Raw genomic sequence first — 6,435 nt, 5'->3', positions numbered from 1 at the left:
AATATGTTGGGCCAAAACACCATCGGAAACATCTTTGTCAGCAGGGAGCAGAAGTTATATTAATTAAAATGTTCTGGAAAGATACAGGGTACACTCCCAACGAATCATAAAACTATTTCCATCCTAATTACGGATGTTCCCTCTTGGCATCTTGGAACATAGGGAATTAGAATAAAAAAGTCTGTGGCATTTCTAGAAGTAGGGTCAGCAGACTCAGACTTGATCTCTCAAGTTAGGAACTTAGGCATATTTTGATAGAAGGCCACCATTTTACTTAATCAATGTTTATTCAGTCTCCTCTCTACGTTCAGGGAAGATTATAAAAAGGTATGGAGTGAAAAGATCAGAAACAAATGAAATTTGGGTAAGAGAGTGAAGGACTCGGGATACTGAGAAATGATCACTGACCCCATAAGGGGAAAGTATGATTGAATCGAGGGTATTCTACCCATACAGGAATACTGGCATGTCCTGAAACCATTGCCCATGTGTGTCTGGACTCTCAGCCTACAGACCCTTGTCTGGGAAGAAATGAGGTCACTAGGATTTTTAGCCTAAGACCTAGACAGATTCATTTGTTTTAGGGTAATTTGGTAATTCCCTGTGGAAGCTTAGTGTTTACTGCGTGGAGTTTGAAACCTCATAAAGCTGTTGAGACATCTCCTCACTGTACCTTGCCACATGCATAGACTGAGTACAAATGTTTGGACGTAATCGTGAGCCATTTTATCTGTTGTCAAGAACGTCGCCATTAATGCTTTGAAGCACTGGTGAATGGTTACAACTTTCATCATTGGAAACAGCAGGTTAAATAATCCAAGTTGAATAAACAGGAGGTAGTGTGATGTCCTCTGGACCTCACATTCCATAGTAAAGCATCAATTTTCATATGACAGACTCTGGGTTCATCCTCCATATCTGAAAATGATTTGAGAGGAAAGAATCTGGTGTAAAGTTTGGAGATTAAGTGTTAGTGCTCCTTTAGAAAGGCCTTCCTAAATGAGAACAGAAAAGAAAAAAGAGAAGAGAAGAGGAAAACACTACTTTTGGGTTTGCAGTGATACAGAATACTGAGCTTTTGAGTATGAAAATACCTTTTTTGTTGTTTTTCAACCTTACAGATGAAAGCGCATTCTTATCCAAAGAATGGTTTGTGTTGGCACTGGTAGAATTGACATTTGAGAGAAGAGAGAGAGTTAGCTTCTGGCCAGAGCATAAGCTCCTGACCTTGCTTCCTTCCATCAGTAAGTGGCCAGTGCAACAGCCTGGCCCTACCCCTGCATGCATCCTTGGTTAATACTAACCCTAACCCAGAGAAGGGGAATGGATGACACACACATCAATCCACACATGTAACTCTGTCAATTAAAGACCAATAAACAGACAGCCTAATAGAACATTATGCCATAGATTACTCTAATCGGCTAGACATATTGATTTTTGCACATTCTCAATTTGTTTATCTGAACGAAGTTATTCTTTTTTAATTAGCTCGCCAATTTATTGTTGTGTCCCACAGCTTCTGCAATATTTTCTTCTATACAGGAAAGGCCCTGCCACAATGAACGCTGAACTGGTTACTGAGAATGAGTTTAATATGATCAAGAGGACATTGACCAACTTTATGTTGCTAGATAAAGTTGCAGTGGCAAAAAAGATTGGAGAGCGCGATGTGAAATGGTTGTAAGGGGGATTTTTGCCTGGATTCCATCTAAATACGTCTCAAAAAATTGTAAAATAGAATCTACCAGCTAAAACTAATGAGCACAGAACTGCATTGATTTGGCCCAGGGTGGACAAATAGAACATCTGGCATATTTGGCACCAATGACACAGCTGGCATTGTTGGAAACGTCTCTGCAGAAGGTACAGATGCAGAAATGGGAGAATTGGTACAAACAGTGCAGATGGAGCAGTTGGAGCAGATGACAGTGGGCAGAGCTGGCGAAGCTGGCACAGGTGTCATAACCTCAACAGCTGGCACGGGTTGTGACAATCCTGGGATTTCTTAGTACGAGGCACATGTTCATTTTGGCTTTGGCCGCAAAGAGATAAGAGCATTTTATAATTAGTAAATGTGCCATTTGAAAAAGAACTTCCCCCCCCCCCCCATCCTTAAGGACATCTACCTCCAACTGTTAAAGCTTGGGATATAGAGCATTTTTGCAAATTAGAATTTCCTGGAGAAAGCCATAATTGATAAATGCAGATTTCAGAGAGGAGGCAATTCGATATTTTTGTTCTGACAGAGATGAAATCCATGAATGGGATTTCTTCGCTGTAGTTTTGCGGGAAAGAAAGGTCAGATTTGGGGAAATGAATGTACACTTTACATTTCTGCCATGATTTGTTATCAAATTAGCTGCTATTTTTTTTCCGAAATAGAGAGAATATTTCCCAATTGTATGAAATTTCCTGGAGAATCATGCTTGAAGACGTGGTTCAGAATTGGAAACCGGTCGGCAGAACAGGTTGGGAAAACAGAAAAAAATGCTGGAATACATAATATGGAGAAATCATGAATTGCCACTTTCAAATACCAGTGGGACTTGGCTCTAATTTCATTTAAAATGCTATAATTTGGGCTTGAATTAAAAATACAATATAGTATAATCTTTTGGGCAACGACATTTAATGCCAGATGAAAAGTTGTGAGAACAAAGCAACTTGTTTGTCAGTGGCTAGAAATATCACTGTAACAAAAGTCCATTCAAAAAGTCTAACAAAAGTATGGGAAAGCCAAAAAGTATTACCTAATTATAAAATAATAAAAGCATAAGAAAGGATTCAACAATGGGTTCTTAAATTTATATGTATGTTCTCTTGAACATAGTAGGTGCTTCCTAATTTCTGATGAATAAATGAACCTATGGTCTAAGAAGCACCAATATCCAGAACTTGAAAAAATCAATCATTACCTTCTATATCAATGACAAATCTTCCATTAGGAAGAAATAAAGTGAATTAGGTCTCAGTCCTCCTTAAAGTCTTGAACTTGGCATGTATATTTTAGCCAGCTTCCTTCCCCAAAGCAAAATCATACTGTGAAAGATTAGTAGGATGTTATGTACTCTCTGTCCTCAAGTAAACCCGAAATTCTTTAGGTTTTCCAGTTCATGTTGAACTAAAATCAGCATAATAAATCATCTTCTGGTCGTAATCAGTGCAACACGGTGAGAATGTTTTATGTGTGTTTTGAGACTTTAGGGAAACTCCTACCATAAGGGTTAATTATTTCAAACTGGATGTCAAATTCTTGACCATTAAAAACATACTGTCTTTGTTTCCAGATGACCTTTGCATATTGTTACTTATAGTTAATTAAAAAAACAAACAAAAAACCCAACAACTGTGGAAAGTCATTTAAACATATTCAGTTTCAATTTCCCCATTACTTCAACTTTGTTATAACCTCATGTTGAACCCAACTAAACTGTTCTTATTATTCAGAACTTTCCATCACTTAACATTAGTTCATTTCTTGACTGAGATGACAAAAGTGTTTCTGCTTAACACAGATGAAATACCTTAATTTGTTAACTGTACTTCTGTGACATAGAGCAAGTAAGAGAGGAGGAGGGAAGAGGGCTTACTGTTCTCTCCGGGCACAAAGATGACGACAGTTGAATCAGTTCAGATGAACAGGCTGGAAATGTCCACCTTGTACCTCTTTGCCTGGTTTGAAACACCGCTTCGTGGCTGAACCCCAGATGAGCATTGCTTCTGATCAATAAACACCCTGTGAAAGATGATCAACTCAGGAAAGTAAAAAATAAAGGTATTTCCAGGATTTGGCGTCCGAGGGGTCGGCAAGAGTGTTTCTGAAGGATGAGCGTGAGGGTGAGTCACTCCTTTGAGCCTCTGCCTTCCTCAGGAATTAAACGAAAATTAAACATGAGAGATGCAGTCTGCTGCAGCAATGTGATTCCTTCATCATTGTCCCAGCCACTGTCTATTTCTAAGCACATTGAACTTTCCGATTTATTGGCGTCTCATCTTATGTAAATATCCTTTTCCTTCTCTTAGCGCCAAGACATCAGGATGTGCCTTCATTCCGCCCTTCAAACAGTTGCTGCGCATTATGTCTCTCCACCATCACTGGGACAGCTTCTCTTCTCTGCACGTGGCAACCTGGGATATGGTTTTTGCTTAGACTTAAAAAAAAAAATCTATCTGTTAGTAAATTAAGCATATCCGTTTTATATAAAGCCACTTAGAAATGCGAACAAAAACCCAAGGGAAATCTACATATTAATTTCAAGAACTGAGAGACATTGTCTCCTGCCACCTTTCCTGCATTGTCCTGATGGTCCCCAAGTCTTCTTTGGGGTCATGAGTGTCCACCCACCCACTGGGTCTGGCACCAAGCTTGTTTGTGAGAAGGCAATGCTTTCCCGCCTGGGGCCTGCTGCAGAAGGCTGGTTGTCAAGATTCAACAATGCAACACTAAAGTGACGCAGTCTTGATAGCCTGTTGGAAGTGGGGAAAGAGGGGAGGACAGACAGGTAAGGATTAGGTGGAGTCATTTATTTCTTTCTTATGGAAACCAGAGTAGACCCGTACAGAGATTAGTGGGTTATTGTCTCACTGCAGTCAGAACTGAGATGATTATTAGTGATTTGTAGTGTAGAGCTTGCAACATTTATTTAAGCTATGATCCATTTCCCAAAACAATTATGCTGGCAACTGACATTGTGTGCTGTGAATAAACAAGTCACTGAAGTGTAGATACATTTACTCATATTTTAAAATGTTTTAGTACAAAAAAAAATTAGCAACTTACAAAAGAAGTAGATAGACTAGAATAATGAGCTCTCAGGTGTCCATCACCTGGACTTAACAATTATTACTATTTTGTCAATTTTGCTTCATCTCTCTCCCTGGTCTCCACACACACTTTCCTCCTCCCTTTCCTGGAGTATTTTAAAGCAAATTCAGAATGTCACTTCACCTTGAAACACTTTGCTATTCATCCCTAACAGACCAGGGAAACTTCTTGAAACACAATGGCCAAAAATAACAATATTTCTTGATATCATCTCATTCCTGGTCCATCTTTAGAGTCCCCTACTCTGAGGTCCTTATGTGTTTTTATGGTTAACATGTTTGAAGCAGATCCCAAACAGGGTCCTAATAATGTCTCTTAAGTTTATCTTAGTCCCTCTCTTTTTGTTCCATTGATAGTTGGATAAACCAAGTTATTTGTCCTTACTATGTCCTAAACACTGAATTTGATTAGTTGCATCCCTGTAAAGATATTTAACCTGGCCCCCTATCCCTGTATTTCCTGTACACTGGTATGTGCAGCTGTAAGCTTACTTAGATTCAGGGTCAAGCTTTAGGCAGGAACATTTCATCATTGGCGCTGTGTCATTACTTCCTATTGTATCATGGAGCATACAGTATCTGGTTGTCCACTTTCCATGATGCTAAGACTGGTTGGTGAGTTCAGGTGTATATACTATTGATCCTTCAGACTATATTCATCAGTTCTCAAGCTTCTTTCCTGACACAGATTTCTCAATATCGTTGTATAATCACCAGGGAGTCCTTCAATTGTTAACAAAAAATCTTTGATATTCTTTTTAAAGACTTTTTTTTTAATGCTTATTTTTGAGAGAGAGCCAGTGGGAAAGGGGCAGAGAGGGGAGACAGAGAATCCCAGGCAGGTTCAGTGCTAACAGCGCAGAGCCCAACGTGGGGCTCGAACTCATGAACTATGAGATCACGATCTGAGCCAAAGTCAAGAGTCGGACACTTAACTGACTGAGGCGCCTTGGTGTTCATTGTATTAGAGAAATGCCACTGGGCAGCGTCAAGTTTCCACAGACACACACACACCCCTGGAACTTTTCCATCAAATGCATATACACTGTTGGCGGCTAAAGCTAAATTATAACATGCTTTGTATTTCTAAATGCACAGGCCATTTGCAGGTTGACCAATGAATAATAGTAGAACAGATTCCTGATCAGTTAGCAACTATAGTAATTAAGTATTTGTAGTCTGGTTAATTTCAGCCACATTTCTCTTCATGGACATGTGACCAATCTACAAATGATATGTCCAGTAGTTTCAGGAAGGCTGATGGCTAAAGAACTTAACTATTCTATTCCATTATTCATTATCTGGAAATTCATCATTGTGACTGTCAAATATTTGATAATTTAAATATGGTACGACTTGTTTTTTATGGCACATCATTGATAAAGAAATATAATAAATGGAAATATAGAAAAATATGTAGATACATGATTCCAAAATATAAACATTCAGATTAAAAGCTTCTGATAAACTGCATAGTAAATTTAATTGTTTGGTTGCCACAGAGTAAATGCAATTAGAAGTATATGCAATTACGTATTTCTAACGTTTTAATATCTTTAGTTCTTATGTTTCCTATCTGCTTGAAAATGGAAGTGTTGGTATCACTGG

At 38.6% G+C, this 6,435-nt stretch overlaps 1 long non-coding RNA gene across 1 annotated transcript; it reads right to left on the bottom strand.

Moving 5' to 3' along the window:
• Positions 1-711: 711 nt before the first annotated feature.
• On the bottom strand, positions 712-4,301 carry LOC131495742 (uncharacterized). The gene is made up of 2 exons (XR_009254092.1): positions 3,594-4,301; positions 712-2,035 (listed from the first exon to the last, which is right to left on the bottom strand). It is a non-coding gene; the product is annotated as an uncharacterized LOC131495742 (long non-coding RNA).
• Between the last annotated feature and the right edge of the window lie 2,134 nt (positions 4,302-6,435).

Source organism: Neofelis nebulosa, chromosome 15 (assembly GCF_028018385.1).
Source record: "Neofelis nebulosa isolate mNeoNeb1 chromosome 15, mNeoNeb1.pri, whole genome shotgun sequence".
NCBI lineage: Eukaryota > Metazoa > Chordata > Mammalia > Carnivora > Felidae > Neofelis > Neofelis nebulosa.
The sequence above is the reverse complement of the archived record's forward strand: the minus strand, read 5'-3'. Positions and strand labels throughout refer to the sequence as shown.